This window comes from Argopecten irradians, chromosome 13 (genome assembly GCF_041381155.1).
Source record: "Argopecten irradians isolate NY chromosome 13, Ai_NY, whole genome shotgun sequence".
Classification (NCBI taxonomy): Eukaryota; Metazoa; Mollusca; class Bivalvia; order Pectinida; family Pectinidae; genus Argopecten; species Argopecten irradians.
The window spans coordinates 24,774,350-24,802,106 of NC_091146.1; the positions used below are offsets into that span (position 1 = coordinate 24,774,350).

General features: G+C 33.6%; 1 long non-coding RNA gene across 1 annotated transcript; it reads right to left on the bottom strand.

The window, feature by feature from the left end:
- Window positions 1-812: 812 nt before the first annotated feature.
- Window positions 813-27,487, bottom strand: LOC138306743 (uncharacterized). The gene is made up of 6 exons (XR_011205905.1): window positions 27,412-27,487; window positions 8,565-8,667; window positions 5,796-5,839; window positions 4,082-4,530; window positions 3,301-3,384; window positions 813-883 (listed from the first exon to the last, which is right to left on the bottom strand). It is a non-coding gene; the product is annotated as an uncharacterized lncRNA (long non-coding RNA).
- Between the last annotated feature and the right edge of the window lie 270 nt (window positions 27,488-27,757).

Consider the following 27,757-nt stretch of genomic DNA (forward strand, 5'->3'; position numbering starts at 1 on the left):
TCACGACGCATACTCATTGACATATATGGGAAGCCAATCAGGTAGGGCCTGCAAACTTCATGTACAAATACAGTCCTAGCCAATTAGTTGTATTATATACACGCGGATATAACAGTCTTGCAAAAAGCAAGTTGAGCGCCAACTGGAAATATCAAAATGGTCGGTGCCAATTTAGCATGAAGTGTATGAACCACATTAATCCGATCAATTGACCCTCCTAAAGTATATTCTAATAATAATTCGTGTAGAATTTTAAAATTTTGGGTGCGAGCCGGTATAGTAAACGTAAGATAAGGAAGCGCATGAAGGTGTTTTTGGCTGCAATTTGAAAACCAACATGGTGGCCGCCTAGAGGCTTTGATTTTTTGGGGCCATTTTTTTCTTTGAAACCTTATGTCCTAAAGAGCCATATGCAAAAATTTCATGCTTTCTTTTAAAACTTTTATGTTTAGCCGCTCCACTAGTACCACTATATATTCCAATCCGCTACAGATTCAAAAAGTTAACTTTTTAAACTCGCTTGGCAGAATGGAAGGTGAACTTGAAGTGTAGGGATCAACCCGATGAACTGTTTTTCATAGTCGGGGCAAACAATTTATTGGGTTGATCCCCAACACAGAGGGAAAGAGTACTGACTGATAATAGTTAGAAACAGTTGTGTTGTTACGTTAACTGGAACTTTAACTGTTCACAACATTTGGCGATGAAAAAAACCGTCGTTGAAAAAATATTTGGGTCCGACCCGCCGGTGTTTATGGTAGTTTGATAACGGTCGATAGCAGTACCAATAGATTTTTAAAAAATATTTACATGCATGGTACATTTTGATTTAAAGATAAATACCTCATCCCGGTTGGTCTGATAAGAGAGATAACCGGCAATCCTGAAAAACAAAATTGAAATATAAGTTCCTTAATGCCAAATAATTATAGATATATTTGTAAAAATAAAATTCAACATTCAAATCAAGTTAAGCTTTTATTTTGTTCGATTTCAAGAACAATATTAAAGCATTGTTTAACATTCAGTTGAATATTCTAAAATATTCATATGTTTTAAATTCATAATCATTAAACGAGTACCTATCGAGTATGGAAAGAGGAATACACAACTGCTAAATGTGCGAAATATGAACCATGTTGTTGTCTGACACTGAGTGAAATACCCCGCAATTCGATTGCGTTTTCCGAGAGTCTATAAAAGGACAGTTAAATTTACTTACGAACGATATGGATTGAGGAAGCGTAGTGAAAACAAAATGATATGAAACCCCATGAAACATCGGCATTAAAACCATGAAATAACAAACCATGAATATGTAGTTTAAGCATATAACATTTGTCATGGTGTCAGAAATGAAAGTTGTAATATATTTTACCATGAGACAATGAAAACCCAATGAAATGGCTTGGGTATGATATACAAGGGATCAATTAACGGCCATGAAGATTATTTTCTATTGGTCGATCGATTTCCAGAAACATTACATTGGCCCATAGAATGAAACTTTAGATGCTGGATCTCATGCTCTGTCAAAAAAGATGATATTATTCACATAGGTATCTAAAAACACAGCAGCCGACTGATGTAAGAGAATTTATGTGTTAATATTTACAAAAAGTATATTCTACATACCTATATTTATAAAAAATCAAGTTTATATATGAAATCTCTTGGGGCTCCCCGTAACATAAATTCAAATCACTTATGTCCTCTGAAAGGTGAATGAAATACAGAATTGCCGCATTGCACCGAAGGCAAAAAATCGTAATTTTAATATTAATTTATTGAATTAGTACTGAAATAATCAAACACACCATTATATAAACTCAAATGAGAGTTGGTACCAAATGAATCAAATATCATTTAAGCACTGTCGGCTGCGAGCAAATTTAAAAAAATTTCTTTCATCTAAACAGTTATATAGCAATAACATTGGTGAGGAAACCCTTTTGATATTGAACTATTTCTTAAAGTTTTTAAAATATCCAAATGTTTCTACAAATTCTTTATTATTCTGAGGAAAACGACCACATGAGTCACATGACTTCCTTATAATATATTTACCCGCAAAAACAATGAAAAATCCAAAATGATTTTATAAAACGAAACAGTATTTGTCTTAAAATGGAAGTTGTCGCAAATAAGTGAAGGATTATCTCCTTCCTGATTTTTTTAGGCACTTTCTGTAAGTGTTTTTGTTTATCTTTTGAATTTTTTTAAAAGAAAATGGCGAATGTTGAAAATGCTAACAGATTAATATTTAAACATAATCAGTCCTTTTAAAAATCGATTTCAATAATTTTCGAATATAACTGAAAATTGTACTTCCGTCTGATAATTATTTGCAGCTGACATTTAAATATTTATTAACTAAACCTGGTGTGAAACCCAACCCCTGTGTATATGATATGCGATGCAGTCCAATAACATGGTGCTTTCGGGGCTCAAACAAATGTGTAAAATGCTGAAATGCGTTCAGCATATTAGACTACTGACAATTTCTGTCTGTGTTTCTAAATGTACAACGATATCACTATTAGGCCTAAAACTAGGTCACAATGTAAACAATGTCAAAATGTATTTTCACGCCGGTCACAGGTCAGCGCGTGACCAAGCATCTTCATTAGGAAATGAAGTGATAGGAATTGACTAGTTTCAATGAGGCGGAGCGAAGTGAAAATGTAAATATTTGCTAGAATATACAGAGGTTTTAATTTCGCTAGATTTGTAAACACATCCAAATTCGCGAAAAAAACTTGTGAAAATAAGTTATACAGATTCGGAATTAGGTAACTGTGTCATCACATATGCGATTTCTAGCATGTCTCATGTCGATCCTAATCGGCCCTGTGGCAGCCTTAGGGTTCATGAATCGCACTAGCTTTGCAGTTGGCATTGGCACTTCCATAATTCCAACTGAATGCAACTCAATGGCTTTAATTTCATTTGATAATAATGACAATGTAAATAATATATGTTTATCTCCATGCTTTCAAAAACATATTAAAACATATTGTTCTGAAAACACATGTTAAACTATGCTATGATATGTGTAATGCCTATTTTTTATGAAGTCGGTTTTAATTAACACATTAAAAGGACATTAGCAATGAGAAAATGCCTATAAATCAGACCAAAGACAAAGTTTTCTAGTCTTTTGTATATATGCTTCCGATATGATAAATAAGTAGCAATACAATAATTGTAAATATTAACTCAAGAACTGTACGGAAACTAATGGTATGGAAATGTTTTGAGCATTATAATATCGCATGCAGTAGTTCCTCTATCACTTACATTCGGATCTGCTCCTTTTTTCAACAAGTCCTTTACTTTGTGTATGTCATTGTCAAAAATAGCATAACGTAGTTCTCTGTTGATCTGTGAAAAAAAAACTTATTTACTATGACATATCTAGTTTGTAAAAGGAACAGAAACATCGTATCGCTCTAACTAAGTTACATCTTACAGAGATACGATGCAATTTATATAAAACATGTCCGGTGACTTAAATATTATACACGCACTTCTAATGACTCATTTTATCACAAATGAGTTGTGTTGTTAGGATTAGATATAACAATAGTAAACGAGTTTGTTTCTTTTTTGTAGAAATAAATGATAATTTAATATACAATAACGCATGTCTTATATTATTCTGGAACATATCACGACACCTCAAAATTGTAAGGCTGCTTTATCATCCAGCCGTATAGGAGAGTTTGATAGCACAAAAATGTATTTGGCTGGAATAGATCTAGGTGCTGCTTCAATATGTAGCATGGCGGGAAAGATATACCCATTCGCATTATCGTCTGAATAAAAACTGAAGTGTTGAAGACAGACATTTTATCAACATTTAAAATGGAACAAAACTGGAAACAAGCAAGTAAAAGCGGCATATAATGTATTTCACTAGATACTCATTTTTATTTGATCGTTAGATGTGTCTTTGGTTATAGCTAAATTTATATCAAATTATCCTAGCTTAACTGGTTATCCGACATACTATTACCTTTATTGTATGATGCTTTGTTAATCGTGTGAGAAAATTACATACAACGATGAAAATGCTCACCTTCATCTTGGCGGACATGATACCATCCATATTGATAAATGAAGAAGGTTTCGTGTTGAACGAACAAATGGATGTCCTTTACCTAAATTATTTATGTTAGATATATAATAATGTTACAGGTTTTAATAACGGTATGAATTGATACATCAATACGAAGAGTTTGATGATATATTAACGATGAACTATTAAATATTTTTAATTTATCTACACGTATAGAGTTGATAATTTAATTCCTTAACGATTACGCAGAATATATATCGAGACTTATGCATTTCCTGTGAATATGCTCGTATGCATGACAGTGTGAAATCTACCAATTATTTTATAGCATGATATAATAACACTATATAACAAGTAGGTATATATACATGTACCTGCAAGATTAACTTGAGCTGTTTATCAATGTGCTTTACATGGCATGTCTTTTGAAAGTCTACGTTTCATAACCACTGAAAGGAAGAGAAAAATATGACACTATCTTTATATTGAAATTACGAATATCAAGAGATAAGTTTATCTTAATATCAAATTCAAAATAACATATTAATCGTTTCAACCTAATATTTTTCCCTTTTTTTAATTCATATCAGAGTTAAAAATGTAATAATTATTTTTTCTTTGTTTTCATACCAAATCTGGCTTTCTGATTGGCCAATGTTTTTTTGGTTTTTTTTGCATACCACTATGAAAAAAAATCCGAGAATGGCGCGAAATCCCGACGTTATCGTGACGTCAAAATAGAGACATTGACGTTGCGTATTGATTCAGAAAAAAAAATCCCTAGAAAAACCACTATAATGTTACATTTAAACATACTGCATTTTATCAAATAGAGTATAAAATTATTTATATGTATTGATGTCACTATTTTTTAATCTTATCGGGTTATGAAAAAAAAAATAGTTTGCAAACTTTTGTGAGAATCCGCTACGCAGATTTACACAGTTTGCAAACATTTTTCATACCCCGAAAAAAATAAAAATAGTGACATCAATGCTTAAATAAAGATATTATTGTGGTGTGCTTGATTTTTAGCTACTATAAATAGATAACTATTTAACGTAAATTGATCATCTCTTAAAATCTGTGTATAGGACATTCTACAACGATAGAAATCTAAATTTTAGAAATATTTATGTATGACATCTTGCTATCAATCGAGCCAATTAGTTTTAGAAAATCATAAAAAAACTATTTCACATTGATAAGTGTTGAAATGAGACTGAAACCTCACCAGAGCAGATTCTTCAGTGAAGATGATAAAGTAAATACAGATTAAAGTTCACCTCTCTACACATTAATTTTCCATAAACATCATTATATATGATTCGTATCATGAGAGCTGTAATGTTCTCAAACCTCTAAAATGACCCTCTCAGGTATTATTTCAATAATCAGCATTTCATATGTTGTGTGTGTGTTTTTTTAGATATGTCTCGTTAAAATTGAACATGACAGTCGCCCAACATTTATCAACAATAATATGTAGTTTAATGCGTGGTTTATGAACAACTCTATATTTTATTCTTGTGTACATGTTTGTTATAATCAGAATTAGCGATATGTATGTATACACATATAATGATAATTAACATAGTTTCGCAATAGGTCGACTTGACGAGATAGTTAGTCCATTTAGCGAGATAGTTATGTATGGGGTGATGCTACCGTATACGTTTTCCACTGTAAATGTTAAAGAAAATGGGACACTTACTTGAGTATTCATCCTTTTTTCAACTCGTTCGCAATATGGCAATTCTGAAAAAAAGTGTTAGAGTCAAGATGATTTAATGAAAACGAAACATATTGCTATATAGGCATTATTATATAATTATTATTATATTAACTGTTATATAAAAATATTACCGGCATTGCATTGTGTTTTTTTCAAATATGTTATATTGTCTACTATATGTACCTATATCTTGAGAAGGTCAATATATAGCATATCGAAACTATGCTACCCCATCAAGATTCAAAGATGTAATATTGTAACGTCGCAACCAGGTTGATATGGCGCTTACGAACTCCACTGCCCAAAAGTGTGTTCATTAGGGTAATGTCCCATGGCCATCGTTTTCCATTTAACAAGGACATCACAAATTCCTTTTCAATTAAAGAAAGGGCTAGCTAACTTTAAATCTAACATAAAATAATGACTTTTGATTCGTTCTAAATGTTGACACCGCATGGTAGAATATTTTAAAATGAGCTAAGGCTATGCTTAGGGTAATATCAAAACACTGACCTCAATAAATTTGAATAATTAATGAATTTGAGTTGCTTACAATTTAAAGATAATATAATTAAAAGATGATGTTAACTATAATTTTGATAATATATATATTCCTATTGCATTAACTCATAAATCTGAAGCATTAAAAGCATTTGTAAAGATATCATCCATATAAGTAGATGTTTATAAATTGTACAAAGTATTTAAGGGATGAATGTTGCTTTATACATGTAACAACTTTTTTGCAAAGTACGTTGATATGTACCATATTAACGCAAAATGAAATAATAAAATAGTTTTCAAAGTGCGTTAAACCTGCACCATATTTAACACACTCTGATTTTGTTTTCAAAGTGGGTTAATTTTTCAAAGTGGGTTGTAACAGCATGGTTCATAGCATATATAAAAATGCATTGTATTTCTTTTTTCAAGACCTTGCGGTTGTTTTACGCTGGTATAAAATGGTTAAAATGTTTTCATACAATATATAGCTACAGAATACGTGCACACGGTTGAATGAATACAGTATTCACGAATGGATGTTCATTCTTATGTAGATTTTTTTTAAACGATTCCTAGAATTTTGAAGTTTTGCTAGCCTTGCCGAGTTTCATAACATTCCATAAGATGTGGACACAAATTTAAGAAACTGTTTATTAGTCATTTAACAAAAATCGAAAGACATTCTCTATTGCTAAAAAAAATAACCAATTGAGCTACTAATTAATCATGCATATCCACGCTTTTACTTTCTTTTACAACAAAACAGTTTATATTGTGGCCTATCGATATTCAGCAATTAGTTAGACCAATGATTGTACCGTTTTTTTTCTTCAAATTCCGCGCGAAACCTTCTTATGTGGGACGTCATAATACTCGTGGCATATTAGTCCTTCGTCGAAATAAAACACTTTGACATGGACTTCAGTTAATTTATTACCCGTTATCGGAAAATTTCGGACAGATGTTACGTAGATACAGTAGTCACATGCCGCTCTCGGCAACGACGTTACAATGTCGGTTAACTTCGGCTTGTTTTACTGAATGGGACCCACCCAGCGATATTCAATATTTATTTAATTTTTATCAAAAATTCGGAATCATTATCGTTCATCTTAACTTCAATATAGTCCTGTCTCTCCATGATTAACAACAGTTTTTTTTTTTCAAAATTCTTCTTAATTACGAAACAAATAAGACAGATACGGATATTGGGACGTTAAACACTCAAATATTGTTTATAGTCTCCTAAACCTATGAACCAGGCTAATGTTTGTTATTCTGGTTTATGTTATGTTATGGGATACAGAAATTTACTAATTATCAATTTACCCCATTGATTACCAAATGACTTATTATCTAAATTGTGCCAGTCAAATCGATGTAGGTTATAAGTGAATTATTGAAAAAAATAGTACAGTGTTGTTGTATTTCAAGAATCCACATTATCAAATGTACTTCATGTCATAATATTCAAAGTAATGTATACAAATGCTATTCGTATATGTAGACAATGTTATGTGAAAGCTATTTGTTCTTAGTAATATCATCATCATGCTGAATACTTTTTCGATAAGTTCGTGTTCAATCACACTCTTAGATACTACCGATTGAAAAAAAAGTTTCGTAGTGTTGTTTGTTTTGCGAGGGCTCTTTTAGCTGCCAAGGAACTTTGTCATTATTGTCAGTTACCAGCGAAATATGTTAGGGTTATAAATGGGCTACATAAGGAAACTATGTTAGTGTTGCCGGGGGTTCTATTATTATTGCTGGAAAAAACAAATTTCTGTTGCCAACGAGTTATGCTAGTAATAGCAGGGAATTATGTTAGTGTTCCTACGGAGCTCTGCTATGTTAGTGTTGCCAGGGAATTTCGTTCATGTTGCTAGGAAACTTTGTCAGAGTGGGCTCTAGAAGTGTTGCCAGAGAACTATGTAAGTATTGCCATGGGGATATCTAACTATTGTCACGGAGCTCTATTAGTGTTACCCAAGCTTTGTAATGATATCAGCTTAAAAAAAATTGAGACCGTCCGGATAATTCAATACTTATCTAGAATCGACATATATGCCTGCTTACGTATGGTATCAGGCATGCTATCATTTTAAAAATTACATATATTGGGCGCCAGATAATATTTTTCATAATTATTACTGTCGACTTGACTTCGTTTTATCGATATACAACGCGAACAATATGTTAACTTATAAATATTACATTAAAATGTATCTGTAAATGCAATCGTACCTTTCTTTCAAGTCATTGTTCTTCCACTTGTCCACTTGGTCTCCTCGACTCCATAAGATTTCGATTTACATGACGGACTAAGGCGATATGTTATTGAACATTGCTAAAAAGGAAACGATACATGCAATGTTCAGATTTATAAACGCAAATACAAAATTGAAATAATATGGTTTAAGAGTTTAATAGAAACATTTTTTTAAATTCGTTTTACCTGTTAGCTCTCTCTTGTCTCTTCAACCTGTTATTGAGACTTAATTGTCTTAGATGAACATGTATATAACAACTCATCAATGCTCAACTATATAATCTGTGTGTTTTCCCTAAAACAGGTACACTTTTTGTATACTTAGTAAATATCTTTATCATTATTACTTTATATAGAGGTTTGTCATATAAATGCACAATGCTTTTAATCAGATAATGGACACAAACAATGTGATTTGCATATTTATTAAAAAAAATCGTTGTATAATGTAATTATCAAAACAGTATCGAAAAGATAAAAAAGAGGGCTGATATCATATCATAATAACACCCGGTTAAATGAACAATTTTCATTAAATATATTTCACGCAAACAAAAATAACAAGATCCTATTAAAGGGTAACTATCACTTTATCAAAATTTATAATGTTCAAGAAATTCTGTTAAACCGGTTTCTTTTCAGAATGACCAGTTATACAACTGACAGAAAAAAGTATGCGAAGTGGCAAACGTATTATTAAACTGTCCAATTTGTTCCTGTGTATTTTCTTGTTTACGGAAGGATGTCATTTGTTTTATCTATATCCATATTTGTTTATGTTATAAATATTCTCATGAATAGCAATGCTTCGTTTTTGGTATTGTGGACAAAACTCGTTTCGACCTGATCCTGTTTAAGACAAAATCCACAGTCAAAACATCATGGAACACTATTTCTGATTTATATGACCTTTATTTACACGTTTGTTATCAAAGAAAAAAGCTCGATAGATATCGATAAAATCTGTTCTGCGAAATGCCTAAATCATACCATTCTTAACATACGGTATACAAACTCAACCAAACATCACACGCTATAAATAATTCCTCATTCAAAACATATCTGCATTCATGTTTGAATTTTAAGATATTAACACTAATTAATAGCACCTGTTTTCATTTAAAATATTGAAATAGGTAGCGTATTATTTGGACTTTTACATAGTATACTGAAAAGAAAATCTCATAGATATTTTAGCGTAGTCTAATTTTAACGCAAATGCAAAAACAATGTACACTATGATCTACTAGTACAGAAAATATAGATTAAGCTCAAATCAATTCCGCCCATACAATTGATGCAAAATGTAGCGCTGTTCCTTAACTAGCGCTTCAGAGACAGCACGAAAAGCGGTAAAATAAAAATATCACTAAAATAAGTACGTTTACAGTAATATAATCATGTATTAAATGTTTGTACATTGTTTACTGCCAAAAAAGAACACAAATTAGATATACGTGAACAATGCATAGACAGATCCACTAAGACATTTACTCGTTCTCAGTGAACGAAGTGTGGTAATTAATTGAAGTCAATGGTTGTATCGATAGTTTATCTTAAATTGCAATGCTAATATTATTCATCGGGTACCTTTTGTAAGATTTATTTGATATAAATATATATATCAGAAATAGAGAGTACATTTTATTCCGTTTTACAATTATGAACTGCCGTTCATTGTTTTCGATTAACATTTATTTCATACATTATTCTGAATAGCATTGCATGCTGCGTTTTGATAGTAAGTACACTTATTTCAACATGCGAATTCGATCTGTGTTGACTTTAACTGTTATTTTTGAGAACTATTAAATAGCACAAGTGTTAGGATTAATGATAGATAATTAAAAGTACATTATTTAGTTTAGACATGAGTTTAATAAAAGAGGCCAAGGAGTAGTTGCCATCATATTGTGATTTCATTTACCAATGGCACTGTTGTTTGAAAAGTATCTTAGTGTTGCCATGTGGTTATGTTATTGTTGCCGCGGAATTATGTTAATTTTATCAAGGAGCTCTGTTAGTGTTCCCAGGAACTATATTAGTGTTGTTAGAGAACTATGTTAGTGTTGTATGTAAGTGTTGCCAGAAAATGTATTTAGTGTTTCATGAAGCTCAGTTACATTTGCGAGGAGGCTTTCCTAGTGTTGCCTAGGAACTATGTTAGTGTTGTCAGTTGGCTCTTTAGTGTTGCTAGGGAACAATGTTAGTTTTGCCATGAATCTTTGATACTGTTGTCCAGAAACTGTTAGTGTTGCTTGATGGTTCTATTTGAGCTGATCAATATTTATGTTAGTTTTTCCATGGAAATATGTTAGTGTTGACAATTGGCTCTCTTATGGAAGTGTTGCCAGGAAAACTTTCTTAGTGTTGTTATGAGACTTCATTAGTATATGCAAGTCTCATTTAATCTGCCAATGAAACTGCATTTTTGTGTATTTTTACAGTAAAATTTATCTTGAAAATATTCCAGCCTTAGTTCGTTTTATGAAGATTATCCAAACAAAAAGCCGACTTTATCTAAGTGTATACAATATAAAATCGATAATGGTCAGTGGTGTTGTTATTGTATTAAGTGTTATCAAAACCCTTATTACTGAATGGTCATATTTTAATTATCAAATATATATATATACATACATACACTTAATATCAGTTTTTATTAGTTTGGTTGTGTGCAAAGTTTAGAAAGCAAGCCCGTTTGCATAACTAAGCCTCTCATGCCTTACAGTATAGATGACCTCGAAAATACGTAGGACTGGAAAGTAGGCCGGTATCGAAAATAAATCTGGGGTTTCCTACCAAAAAAGGTAAGCCGCGGCTTATTTCGGGATTTAAGGGTATATACAGGTATTGCTTGATTTGATATTCCAATCAATAAAAAAATGTAGTAAATTACCAGTTTTATCGAGGAGGTTCATAAGGATTGATGCTTAACTGCCAGGATATTATAAGAGCACAGGTTATCCTTGTAATAGCATTGAAAACGCTTTGGGAGAAGTTAAACAGTTTCACTGTTGTATTAATATATTATATAAGCTTTAATGATTAAATCGATAACTGCCTTAATCCTTTACAGAGATTCATTGTATAAATATCTCACGATGTTCATGCTGGGCCATTATGCATTGTTTTGCTATTTGACATATCTTCGCAAGATAAAAAATGGGCAAAATACATTCCCTGTCGTCTTTATCAAATAGCGTTTTCATTACAGTGTCGGTATGATTTGACTTTTAACAAACAAACAAAAAATAACCCCGCTTAAAAAAAGCCAATAAAATCTAAGCGATATACAATATTGTGTTTAATTAGTGTTTCTGTTATATTCGTGTTCCAACTGTGCTGTTTAACGAACCTTCCTCTTCATCAGTATGTATGCATGTGGAGTAAAACCAAGATATCTCGAAATTCCTTTGATTGTTACAAGAGTCCGCAACAAGCATATTAATGATTATGTCATCAGTGCTTAATCTTTTTTTTTTATTTTCAATTTTTACCGTTAACAGATTTGTTTTCATACTTTCATCAAAACGTATTTCAGATTTTTGTTATCGCGTTAATTGAAATGATTTTACAAACCAAATCCTTGAAAACACATACATTGTACTTGATTTTAGGCCTTGTGGACAGTGATCTGATAGATGTTTACGGTTTAACACCACAATGTAAACATCAAATTTAAAAGATTTCACCCTTCTCCCCCCAAAAAAATAAAAATCTTAAACCAAATAAATAGCCAATACCACTAAAGGTTAACATATCTTAATTGAAATAAATAATTGTTGTACAATGTACATTGTCTAAAATATTTTCATAGGAATCCTTATATAAAAGGTTACACTAAAATTACTTTAAATTCAAATAAACAGAAAACCATTGCTTTTTTCATCATGACAGCATTTTATTTCGAAAATCGGTATCATTTCATTTAGTTTTCTTTTAAACCTGTAATTATCATTTGTTCTAGACCATTCAGAATGCTTTTTTCGTTATTATGGCAGTCAGTGCTTCCAAAGAAGCACTTTATTTTAGTTCATATATTGGTTGGTCAGTTGATATAATGTACATATATATATAGGTGGTATAACATACAGCACCAATAAACTCTAAAAGGGCAGTTACCCGGTTAACTCAGTTTCGCCTGGTAAAAAAAATCTTCTGAAAGGAGAGCATTTGTCGGACTCATACTTCTTTGGACACCGCACTAGTTCCAAATTTGTTTCGCTCCATTTCCTTTACTTCATATATTCAATCGATCAGGTTTACCGATTGATTACGTCACTTGTCATGGTGATATAATCCCCATATAAATATTTACCTTGGTCTACGTGCAGATAACATCACATCATGAAAACTAGCATGTCTTCACAAACCCTTTGATCGACCTTTCGAAAAACATAATTTCATGTTTTTGTTGTTTTGTTGTTTTGTTGTAGTATATCTCTTTTAATTAAAATTGAACACGGTAGTTGTCCAGCATGTAGTTTATACTTGGTTTGTGAACAATGTAGGTCTACACTGTCTTATTTGTATTCGTAATAGTCCATTTAGCGATAACGTACATAACTGGACTTGACCATATTTTAATCAAAACTGTCATATCTTTATCGCGAAATAAGAACAACATGCATTTGATAGAAAATACATAATTGATTTTTGAGTCAAAATTAAGATAAATATATATAAAATAGACGAATATTTTCAACCATAAACGTCCAGTCATGACATTATCTCTCCAAGAATCCAATCATTCCTGATAGTAAGTGTTATGCTGTCCATGATTTGTCTTATTATGTCCCAACTGTTCGTTATTTTAATAGTAAGCTAACACATATTTTGTTAAGTTAAATTTCGATTGCAACCATATGTATTACCATGCTAGAATGCTATTGTTTATCTTGCTTGATTTCAATGCAATTAATTGCATGTGTAAGTGTAAGTACAATTCATAATTATAAATATATGATCAGGCGTGTAGGTAAGTAAGGCTGTAAAATATTTATGTTAGTTGTTTTTTTTCAGGGAAGTATATTAGTGATGCCAATAGGGTCTGTTATGGAGGTGTTGTCAGGAATCTTTCTTAGTGTTGTTATGGGACTCTATTAGTGTATGCAAGTCTCAATTTAGCTGCCAATAAAACTGTTTTATTTTGATTCCTTACAGTAAAATTTATCTTGAAAAATATATCAGCCTTAGTTCGTTTTATAAAGATTATCTGAACAAAAAGCCGACTTTATCTGAATGTGAACAATATAAAGTAGTAATAACGATCGATTGTGTTGTTATTGTAGTGAGTGGTATCAAAACCCATATTACTGAAAGGTAATATTTTAATTATTAAATATATACATAACTTAATATATGTTTCTATTGATTGAGTTGTTGTGCAGATTTAGAAAGGAAACCCATTTTGCATAACTACTGCTTTTATTGCTTACATTATAAATTACTTTGAAAATACGAAGGACTTGAAAGTCGGCCGGTATCGAAAATAAGCCTGAGATTTCCTACCAAAATAAGTAAGCTGTGGCTTATTATCGGGATTTTAGGGTATATACTTGTAATGCTTGATTTGATATTCCAATCAATACAAAATTGTAGTGAATTACAAGTTGTATCGAGGCGGATCATTAGGGATTGAAGTTAAACTTTCAGTATGTTGTAAGTGTACATATATTCCTTGAAATAGCATTTTGGGAGAAGCTAAACAGTTTTAATGTTATATTAACATATTATATAGCTTTGATGATTAAATCGATAACTGCCTTAATCCCTTACAGAGATCCATGTGAGCGTACATAAATATCTCACGCTGTTCATGCTTGGAGTCATATATGTGATAATTTAACTTTGTGTTTTATTAGTGGTTTCTGTTACATCAGTTTTTGGTCTTATCTTTTTTTTTTTTTTTTTTTTTTCTTTTCACTCAGAGCAGCAGAGAATCAACTAACCACCAGCTAACAGCAAATTTTCTTTTTTTTTTTAAAAAACTGAATAATTTTATCTATTCTACTTCTACACATACACCTACACAATATACAATATACATTTTTAACTAATGCATACAGTACACACTTATATACTGTATATACATACATACATAATTCATACATACATACATACATACATACATACATACATACATACATACATACATACATACATACATACATACATACATACATACATACATACATACATACATACATACATACATACATACATACATACATACATACATACATACATACATACATACATACATACATACATACATACATACATACATACATACATACATACATACATACATACATACATACATACATACATACATACATACATACATACATACATACATACATACATACATACATACATACATACTTACATACATACATACATACATACATACACACATACATACATGCCGCACACACACACACACACACACACACACACACACACACACACACACACACACACACACACACACACACACACACACACACACACACACATACATATATATATACATACATACATACATACATACATACATACATACATGCATACATGCATACATACATACATAGTCCGTACATACACCCTCACATACACTCACCCTCACATACATACATACATACATACATACATACATACATACATACATACATACATACATTCATACATACATACATACATACATACGTACATACATACATACATACATACATACATACATACATACATACATACATACAAATGCATATTACATATTGATATAATTTGCATAGCTGATACCGTGTTTTATTCTCATTTTCTCATCACGATGATTACTTTTCTTTTGATTTTTAATACTCTATATCACATATCAATGACAATGTTGTATTACATATTTTCTAAAATTACCCTGCCTGAAGCATGCCTGTTACATATAGTTACAGACCAAACATCTGACATAATATTATCTAATATGATATAATATTTAATTTGAGGTGTTTACGAGATACGTCAAACTGAAATGTGTTAATTTATTTCACAATTTCCTTTAGCATGCATGCCTGCTAAAAACAAGAGTCCACTGCACATAGTGCATATAGCAGGCTACACATGACATAATTATACAAAGTTTTTGGTCTTATCTTTTCATTTTCCATTTTTACCGTTAACAAGTTTGTCTTCATATTATCATTAAAACGTGATGCACATTTTAGTTAACTCGTCCTTTAAAATGTTTTTACAAACCAAATCTTCCTTACGTGATTTTAGGCCTTATTAAAAGTGATCTTATAGATGTTTACGGTTTTAAACCAAAATGTGAACATCCCTTTTAAAAAATTTCACCAAAACCCCCAAAAATTCTTAAAACAAATTAATAATCAATACCACTAAAGGTTGACAAATGTTAATTGTAATAAATGAAAATTGTACACGTTTAAAATGTTTTCATAGAAATCCTTATATAATATGTTACACTCAAATTACCTAAAGTTCAAATAAACAGAAACCATTGCTTTTTTCACAATAGCAGCAAGTGATTTCGGAATTGGTATCACTTTATTCGGCTTTACTTAAAACCTCTACTTATCATTTGTTCTAGACTCTACGTATCATTTGTTCTAGAGGAAAGCTTATTTTGTTATCATGGCAGCCAGTGTTTCCAAAAGAAGCACTTTATTTTAGTTCATATATTGGTTGGTCAGTTGATATGATGTACATATGTACATAACATAGGTGTTATAACATACAAAACCCTAATATCTAAACGGGCAGTTACCCGGTTAACACAGCTTTGTCTGGTAAAACTTCTGAAAGGAGAGCATTTGTCGAACCCTCACTTTTCCAGACACGCACCAGTACAAAAATTGTTACAACATATTTAGCGTTTCCTTGTCATTGTACCAAGATTTGCCTTCATGACGATCCATTATCTTTACTTCATATATTCAATCGATCGGGTATACCGATCGATTATGTCACTTGTCACGGTGATATAATCCCCTTCTAAATATTTGCTTTGGTCTACGTGCAGATAACTAACATTACATGTCCTCACAAACACTTTGAATGACCTTCTCATGTAATATTTCGGTAATCATAATTTCATGTTTTTGTTGATTTGGTAGATATCTTTTAACTTCAATTTTACTCGGCAGTCGTCTAACATTTAATTTATACTTACTTGATCATATTTTAATCAAAATAGGTTGAGTCCTATCTGTATCGTGAAATCAAAGCAACAAACATTGTGTAGAACATAAATAATCGATTTTCGAGTAACAAATAATAGATAAATAAATACAAAATACAAAACGCATGTTTTATAACAAACACATCCAGTCATGACATTAAATCTCCCTAAACGAATCCAATCAGTCATGATAGTCAGTGTTAAGATGTCTATGATTTGTTTGATAATGTCCCAACAGTTCGTTATTTTAATTTTCAGCTAAAATGTATTTGGTTTTATTTCTATCCTGACCATATAGGTTAATTGGAAAGAGGCTTTGCCTGCACCCCCGAAAATATTTTAACTGGTGTTTCTAAACTGAAAAATATGCATAGAATATGGTTTTTGATGTTCCCATGCTCAAAATATGTCCCATGTATGCTTTTTGTCGATTACGTCTCACAACCTAGGAAATCGTAACGATAACGAAATAATAGGGTACGGGTAACCTTTTTGCAATATTTTTAAACTAAATGGTAATAACTTGAAAATATTACTTATTGTATATGATTGGATATAGATACAGCTTTTCAGAAAAGCTAAATTTATTCAGTATTTTTACTTTATCTACCGAAAACAATCCAAAAGAGTTATCCCCCTTACTCAAATCATGATTTTTTCCCCTAAATTTACATAAATAATCATTTTATTAATACTTTAGATGGAAATTCTCGGATTGATGTTTTATGGCAGTGTCTGTATCTTGTGTATGGCAAATGAGTACAGGTAACACTACATACATGAAATAACTTAATTGACAGGCGCTTTCATTCACCTACCCCTGAAAATCGGACAGGTCGGAAAACGTGACAAAAAATTTCATTTCATCTCTTTTTAACAGTGTTTTGAGAACAAATGGTTGTAGTTAAATGCTCCTATTTTATAATAAAATAAGTGACCCTAAAGTTTTGCATCTTGAAATATACACTATGTCTTATAGGTTGAAGTCGTTTTCATTATCGTAAGCTTAACCAATTATGATGATATCAAAACTTACTGATTTTTCTTTATTTCAGATAAAAGATTTGTTGATATGTAAAAGCTCCTTCTGAAAGGAAAGGAAAACCGAGTGTAGACTGGGTCCTCGAACATTCCAGGCAAACATGCATTCTTCATAGATATTTTGTTTCGGAGATTTAGTGCTGTGGTGTTCTCCTCTTGGAAGGAAAGTGAAAAATTGTGAGACGAGCTGAGAAAATTGGACTAACTTCACTATACCGAAAGGTCAAGGGCAAAGACCTATTCGCGGGCGAGGCTAAACATTATGTATCTAGTCTCAAAGCCTTCACGACAGCGATTAATAATTTCGAACGCAGGGTTCGTAGAGCAGAATGTCCGAAAAGAACAACCGAAACTTCTTCTCATCAGAAAGCATTCGCATTAGTTCGTGAAATCATTCAGACTAACATAATAAAACACAGTGAAGTTGTTAAACTTTCATGTCTGCGTATCAGCTACATCGAGGAACTGGAGAAAATGGATACGGAAATAGGAACTACCGCAGCGAGAAATTACTAAAAAGACTTCAATATGACCAAATAAGTGAACAAATATCTTTTGTCAAAGTTCAAAACGCAACAGGTAAGGCATTTGATTTCTGGGTTGTATATAACTCGCGAATAACAACTTCACAGGCAATCGCACAAGCCTACACTCTCGGAGGCTCCGACAGGTACGAAGATGTTGCCCTGTCTCTCCGTAGCAATATCCCTATTGAATATCGATGCCCCGTCATGGCCTCCAACAGCTGACGATATTGAGATAGATCTGACCAACATCCTTCCCACTGACCTCGTACGCTTCCTCAAAATGGTTTTGACTGGTAGGGATTCAACGAAAACAGGAGAGAAGTTGAGGAATTTTATCTTGTCCATCGCCGAGGACTTATGTCTTGCAATTTCAGAAGTTAGATGGAAATTACTTACCTGTGTCACAATACGCAATTTGTTTCGCAGCAGGTAACTAACTACAATTTTACTTCGCCTTGACAACTGTTATTGCTATGACTTAGGGTTGGAACTTTATACCGCGTTAGCCACGGCAACGGACAGCATGTCACAGATTGTGACTTGATAAGGTAACTCTGTATTCCATTGTCAGTAGGATAACGTAAACAAAATGACAACGAATGTTCATGGAAACAGCATTGTAAGCAGTGCCGGATACATCATGGTGCAAGAAGTAAAGACTGGGTTCGATATCGACAAAGCTGGTACTCTCCCTGTCATCGAGAAAATTCAACAGCTAAGTTTAAATGTCGACACCCCGGAAAGTCTCCCACCCTTACACTTTACCCGCACGGGTCCTAGTTTTTCGGATGTATCGTCGTTCTAACCCCCTCTAGAGAATAATATAGTTTACAAATCGGAACTACTACATTACTTCATCTGACTCCCCAGCAGGTAAATTGGAAGTAAAGGGATACAGCCTATTTCATGCCTCGGTTGATTCACGTCTGCGACGGGAAAACCAACACAAAGGCACAATCAACAGTGGACTACTTTACCCCTATCAACCAACCTATAACCAACAATGCCTTTGTTCGCGAGCTACTGAAAAGACCATAACTTACCACACCAGAGGTAGGTTAGAGGTGGGTCCTGATTACATTTGATCTGGGAATTTGCATGAAAGCTCTAGATCTACCAATCATCTGGAGGTGGTCAGACGAATACGCCAATCTTGTTGTGCTGATAGGTCCCTTATATATCGGGATGATGACAAACCATAATATGTTAGGTTCCCGATATGCAGAGATTTTAGCAGAAGCACAACTCGTGTCGAGTGGATCCCTCAAAGGTGTGCTCAGTGGAAAGGCATATTCGAAAGCCTTGCTCTGTCTCAAGACTGTGTGTGAAGCAATGGAGAGGTTGTTGATTGAGCGGTTTGTCAAAGATGAGAACGTTCCTGTCACTGACCACCCGTCTGTACTTCTCGGGGTCATCGAGTGTTGCGATCGTGAGAGTCTCCAGGAAGCCCTTTTGGATCGATCAACCCTTGTTCTCATCGAAAAGTATCAACCCTATCAGGAGAAGGTCTCCAGTGGATTCCTCGGAAAAATGGCTGCGTTATCCTCTCCATGCTTCTTCACGCGGTCAAGACAAACAACATGCAGCTGTTTCACAAATGTAACAGCGGAAAAGCTGGACTCTTCTTCGCTTTCCACGCCCAAAACTATATGATGTAAGTGGAAGTAAAATACCATAAATGACACCGCCAATAGGTCCACATGTTACAATAATGATCATAGATCAATGGATAATACTTGTCCCTTCCCACAAGTATATTGTCTAGCTGGAGGTGTTTTTGACTAATTTGGAGAAGACACACCTTAGTGTTGAAAACCTACCTTGTAAAGGAACAATAGCAGTTGCCCGTCCGATGATTCCCGGGACACCCACAACAGTTAATAAGACGATGGAGGAAACATTTATGCGCTTCGCCAAATCATCTGGTAAATAATTTCACAGCATTCTATCTGTCTTCTTTGCCCACGAGAAGATCTATATATAATGGACTAGCAATTTTTTCTTAATTTACAGGGGGGTTCCGGGCTGTACAGTAGGTTTGGGGCATATCAGAAATGGTGTCTGCACGTGCCTTGTTTTATCAACAGACCCTCGACTGGTAAACTTAATCGACTATCTGGATAGTCCAAACGCGGGAAGGCATCGCAAATTGAAGAAATTAGAAATGAGGAAAGCGAGGATACTGTCCAGCTTGTTCTTACTGCCATCGAGAACTTCACGAATCCGATCAACATCGAAGACAAGAACCAACTCTACTCTCTGTCGTCTGGTGCATCTGTCCCTTCGGAATGTGAGGCGGGTGTGCTAAACGTAGAATATGTTAGACAAACGGCTAAAGCAGACTTCCTCAATCGCCTAGAAAGCGGAGAGATCGGTAGCTTTTTCGACCCTATTAGGAGACGGTAACTTAAAACCATGGAGGCATCAAACAAGAAAATTCATCTCACATCGTCACAGGGGAAAGTTATTGGCAGTGATCGTTGCATTTTGTTTCAAGGTTATGTCACTCAATTATCCGAGATTATTTATCAGTATTTCGATTTTATTTGATTTTTGCAGGAAATCCAATATCGACAGCAGAGTAATATCGTGTTCGCGCTTCTTATGAAGATCCATTGGATCTAGCTGAACTTATGAAGTATCCACTTATGCCTGTGGCGCCCAGTCTTGAAACACCAGATTGATTTTATTCAAAAACCAACAGAGACGCCATTCGTCATTACCGTCTGGAGGATACAACACCGGAAACTATACTGTACCCCGACTGTGCACTGTTTATACAGGATGAAATGACGCTCCTGGACATTCTAGTGAATCTTCCAACGACTTGGGGTGATATTTGCTTACACATCCCTGATAAGATGGTGGCAAAGAACGTTTTTTATTCTCGACTCATCCAGGATCCATCACGGCTCAAGAGCGACTACGACGCGGGAGCTCTGAGAAGGTAATCCCTTGCAGGGCCTACCACACGGGGACCGAATGACTTCAAGTTGTTCCTGACAAATGACGACAACAAACGGTAATTGTGTCAGCTTCTGTTGAGTGTATGAAGTAGTCAACAAGCAGCAAACGCGTCTAGAGAAAACCGATAAGGCAATATTCATCGTGGAAGGGACTGCTCATCAGTTTACTTCTGTCAGCGGCCAAAGTGATTTAGAGTTGACTTGAACATCATAAAAAAATAACTTCCATAGTATGCATACTTGCATCCCTTACCTGTTTTAGTTTCTTTCAGTGGAGAAATTCATATTAACTTTAAAATATATAATTTAAATTCATTAGACATTTTTATATTCTAGGTAGATGTAACATGCGTTTCTAATGATCTACAGTAACCCAGGAGAAACTGACTCGCGCGTGGTGCTGTACCTCCATTATGCTGCTTTCCATCGGATACAAAATATGCTGTGATGAGGACTTCGGACACGGACATCTTTGTCATTATGCTGTAGTACCGACGCGCACACCATTAAGTTGACAGGTATGGACCTTGATACTGGATTATGAAAACATCGACAATTAGTTTAATGTGTCAGATCTCGAGGAATCAGAAGGGAAAGACTAATATAGCGAAAAATCCCAGGGATTCTACGTTTTCAGTGGCGAGAACTGCACTAGCTCTTTCAACTTAAAAGGCAAGGTAGCCCCCCTCCCCCCAAGAAGTTGGCGATGAAACCAAAAGTTCCACAAAGCGTTTGGCGTACTCGGGAGATACGTGGCTTGTAAAATAGCATGTACTCAAACAACTTGAACAGTTCACGTGCCTCATGTACAACCAAATGCGTGGAAAAATCAGTAGAAGCTACCCGTATCAAGCTTCTACGCAAAGATGGTGGAGATGACCAGAACTTCTCTCTTTCATATCGAAAGTTGATCTTGCTGTAAATAAAACACGAGCAGATTGTGGAAAAGCCGAATCCGTATGGCGATGGCCAGGGTTCGATGAAAAATGACAGTGGTGTACTAGAACCAGTGTGGTGCTACAGTCCTGTTTCTTCCCACATAAAGCTCGTGGACATATTGGAAAGTAATTTTCGTGGTAGACGATGAAGTGCAATGAGGAAAGTAGATTTGAGCAGACGATGATTATGTAATCCAGAATTCGATGATTTCGAACGACAGTGACGATGAATTGATAAAAATCCCTGTGTGTAATGAATAAGTTGAAACTGTGGGTGCATATCCTGAATTTATTTCTGTTTTGATTAAAAACAGTGAAATCGTGGCAATTTAATGCATCTAATATGTGTTGTATATCAGACTGAGATAACCAGCTAAGAATTGTTTAAATTAATGTACAATAAAATGTAATTATTGAAGTAATCAAATGGATAAATTATTTAAGTCCTTTACCGTCAAATTTTTTTACATTGTTTACGTTCCTCTTATTTTTTAGGGATAAAGGGGTAAGACAATTCATACAAAATCGACAAATGTTTGTTAACTTTTAATACTAGTGTTAAGACTCTTCATCCAACCCAACAATGATCTAGGACACCAGGAAACATTAAATGTCATCAATATATGGTTTTATTTTGTTATGAGAAAACGATAGTTTATGGAAAATTCTTTGTTTTCCAGTTTGTTTTCACTAAAATGAAATGGATCATCACGGTACTTAACCACGTTGTAATTGTAATTGGGAACCGTGTGAATCATCGATAAAGCATGTGAACTTGCCTTTGTATGTTTACTGGCTCTGGGAATATGTATTTTTTGTGTTATTATGTTATTTTTCGCTATGAATGGTGATAATGGGGGGGGGGTTCCATCTCGGTTCTTCTTCTAAAAAAGCATCAAGTTTACTAATGCACATTTGTTAAAACATTTATCGATAATTTTAGTGAAATGGTGTCGTCTTCAGAGCTACATCTGGTGCCTATCACTATCTATTACTGCCAATGGAGCAAAATAATGATAATGGAAATCATTATTAAAACGTTTGTATGTATTTTATCGTACTTGTTTTGTATCATTTACCGACTAGGCAATGGAGCTGAACCGTATGAATATATAAATTCACAAGGAAACATTCTTTTTCACATATCAGTTGGAAAGTCTTTTCCAGTGAAATTATACCATTATAATAGTCTACATATTGTGAATTTGATGTCTTGTAAGCGGTAGGTAGATATTACAAATGGTCATTATGTTTGTTTTGGACACAAAAAATATAGCAATACAGGTATACGTATAAAATCATAGAAAACCTACAAAAAAGTATTGAAAACTGTGCCTGTGTGATTTTCTCAGGCGATGCTCTACTAGAACACACAGGCGCAAATTCGTACAAGGCCGAAAAGTAGTGAGTAGGCCGATTACGTATATTTGTTCGATCCTTAACTCAACCCCATTACGTATATTTGTTCGATCCTTAACTCAACCCCAAACTGTGTTTCCTTATATACCACTGTATGACATTTGATCAATATTCATCAATTTATCCTCACGTTATCATGTGGAATATATTTAGAAACAATGACCTTTTGACCCCTTTTGTGCTATCTCCTCTTTAACCATTGTACGGAGCTAATATGCTGTTGATTTGTGATATCTTGTAAAACAATCTATTTTAGTCGTAGTGACGATTGTAGTTGTCCCCTCCTCCCTTATCATTGTATGAAGTTTCAACAAATTTAGTTGGCGTGTTTTATAATATCAATATATATATAGTAACAGTGATCTTTGTAGTTAACACCAGGTGGATAGCATATGCTGAAAATAACAACAATGTGCATTCATCCATATCATTATATCCATCATGTGTCATACCAAAAACAGTTAAATCATGCACAGTTTCAGTTATGTTTATGAGTGCAGTCAACCATACCAATGCATTCATCGCGTATAAACCTGATGACCTACCAATAGTCACCATTTTAACGAATACTATTCATTTCTAAAATGTCATCCGAAGATGGACATAGCCTTGCTCTAGCAGGGCAACATCTGTACTGGTGATTACATGATTGGCCTAAATTAAACATCTAGAAACTGAAAGTCATTTACAATATGTGATTAAGTGTTTTCTTTCATATCTGATAAAACAAAATGAAAAAAAGGCTCGAAAAATGCATAGGGTAAAATAAACGTCAGCTTTGCTTTACCTGAAAGAAACTTGCCAAAATAAAACTGAATGTTAAAACATGATATATCAGCGTAGTGGGCCACGAATAAAACCTTTGGATACTCTAAAAATTGGAAAAAAAGAGCTAAAAATATAAGGATATTACAAGAAATTCGATACATAATATATATTTGTGTGTTGGTAAACTATGCAACATGTGAATGGGTTAATTAAACCCTAAAAGAGTTGTGAATACGAAAAGTATGTCCACTGGATTTACAGGAATATGCATGTACTCCTATTATCATATAACAGACGTGGCCGGTAGAAGGTTACATAATATAAGAGTGAATGTGGACCCAATGTTGAAATTGAAATGGCCAAAGATCACTCAATGTTGTGTATATGTACGTGCAACATGGACTACGCTCGTGTGCATGCTTGGCTGCAGAAAAAAGTGATTGGTCCGGTTTGTCAATACTGGCTCAGTTTTGTTATGATATTGACAGGACAGTTTTCTCGTATTGTTACCGATATGAAAGTAGTTAATTAGTGAATATTATTATCATTATTTGTTACATTTATGTCTACATGTACTATTTGACGAACCTTCTATACATCATCGAGTATGTATATGCAGTAAAACAATCGATAAATCGAACTATTGTTTATTGTGACAATAGCCCGAAGCCTGCAAATTGTTAATTATGTCATCAACGCTTGGTCATTTTAATCATTTTCTAACTTAAAGTTAAACAATAAACATATTTGTCTCCATACTTTCATTGGAAATTCAGTTTATCAATTGAAAATAATATTCTCCTATTTCTATTCCTATATGCGCTTTTCATTCTGTAATTTCAGTGTGACATCAGACAGAAAACAATAAAATGTCGTAAGAATAAATTAAAAATGACGTGACGTCAGGATCATGAGCACGGCGGGACAAGATGGGACCTCGAATGTATTTTCAGGATACATTTCGCGTGAAATTATTCGTTATGTAGGTATTTGTAGTTATGTGATAGAAAGCAACTTAAATTTGTGTTCAATTCATATGTAATTTTATGAAACTCGTTGTGAAGTTAATTTTTTTGGAAAGGCTCCAAAAATGAAAACGTCTTGGGCTCGTTTCATAAAATCCCATATGAAATGAAAACTCATGTACTATCATATGTGTTTGCGACATGTATTTGATGCAAAAAGGTCCGAGCTAGTATGTATTTATTAACATAAACTATAACTAATGCTGCAGGGACTAATGAATCAGGTGTGTGAGAAATTGATTTTCGAATTACAAGGTTTATATTTCAGTAAGCTCCATAAAGGTTTTAGACTCTGTTTAAATTATTGATATTGTTTTTTGATCGGGACAAATCTTACGTATTACTACTGACTCGTAAATTGTTATGTTGTTTGTAAATTTTGACAAGTATGCAAACAAATAGTACATTTCAAGATTGTAAATTCACATGATTCAGTTCATGTTTCTGTAACCAAATAACCATGTCATCATGTTTACTTATGTCTATATCATGTGTATGAAGCGCTTGCTTGACCAGATTAGACTTTTCATACATATATTCATTTTTTTTTTGACATTGTCATGCAAACGGCTTTTATAATTGATACTATACAAATATGACATGTAAGGAGGCGTTCCAGTTCATACCAATGCCCATATTCAATGTTATAATGTCATCTCAACATAGTGGGAATTATGTTTTGAAGAAAAAAAGTAAGAGTTCAAATACATTCCCACAAATTTGCGCAAAATACGGCGGTTGAACATTTGTTTCCCTCAAAATTAGCCTTTGATTCATTCTCAGTGTTCCTAAATGGTCAAATAGGACATACATTTGCATGATATAATCTATAACTGCCATTTGCATGACAATATCAACAAGGCATATATCTGTGTTTTTTATGTCGAATCCGCACAATCAAGAGTTTACTTTTACAAACTATAGACACTAGTAAACATAACAACGGATATTTGATGACAGAAATATGTGAAGTGGTATATAGGCATACAACATATCACTATTTTCAACAGGGTCCTAAATCAAGAAAAAATGTATTTCTAGCGTCAAATAATGTATAAGGACATAAAGACATCCAAACGTTATGCATATTTTTAAATTGATTAAATAAACAACAAAAAGCATGATATGTTTTTCTTCAAAATTTTGGGAATAGGTCTAACACATTCTGCTATTTTGAAGACATATAATTGCTTGGTCATAGGAAAACTTAAACTACTAGATCATTGAAATATGCAAACATGCATAAATACAAACAACACGTTTTGAAGGTATTACGTACGATGGATGATATAAGCGACCCTGCTTTGCAACAGTACAAAAAATGCAGCAAATGAAGTTCGGCATGTCTACAGTGCGTGAAGCGAAAATTAGAAAATACGTCAAGCGAAGAGTTTAAATGCGCTAAGCGCAGAGCGACGATGCGTCATGCGACAATGCGTCATGCGACAATGCGTCGTGCGACAATGCGTCGTGCGACAATGCGTCATGCGACAATGCGCTAGGCAACAGTTCTACAGTCCGTTAAGCGATAGTGTGAAAATTAGTCAAACGAAGAGAGACAGTGCTACAGTGCGCAAAGTGAAATGACGATAATGCTCAAAGCGAAGAGCGACATGCCATGATGTTACATTGCGACATGCGACAGTACGACAATATTTATTGTTGCGCTGTCGCATGACGCACCATCGCGCGGCGCGGTCGGCAATGCAATTGTACGAAATAACCGAAATCAACCCCACATATCACCACCCTTGATTCACTATAGTTTAAAACCAAACTTTCTAAAAATCCATACTAAAGAAGATTTCACCCTGAACAATAAATTTGTCGTACGCGTGTTTAAGCAATCCTAATTATTAAATTCACTTCCTGTTTTATACCATATTTGAAATAAATTATGAAGATTATATTGATTTAAGTATAATGTCGTATAGTCCTTACCTTTATATATGAAAGCTTTCTGCTCTTATCATCTTCGTCATGTTGAATACTTTTGGATAGGCTCGTATTTACCAACACTATGTTGCTCATCACATGTCAATGTGAAAACCAGTTACCATGCATGGTAATACCAAGTGGCGATCTTATCAATTTATTCAGGTCCGGGTTCAGTGTCTTCTATTTTTTACTTTGATTTTGAGAAATAATTGATTTTTGTACAGTTCTATATGTGTATTGTCAAAGCTTGGTAGGTGACAACAAAACTTTTTTAATCTTTGTTTCAGATTTGATATAAACCTTCGTCAATTTATGATACGTCTATTCCCGTCCAGGAGGGAATGTGTAT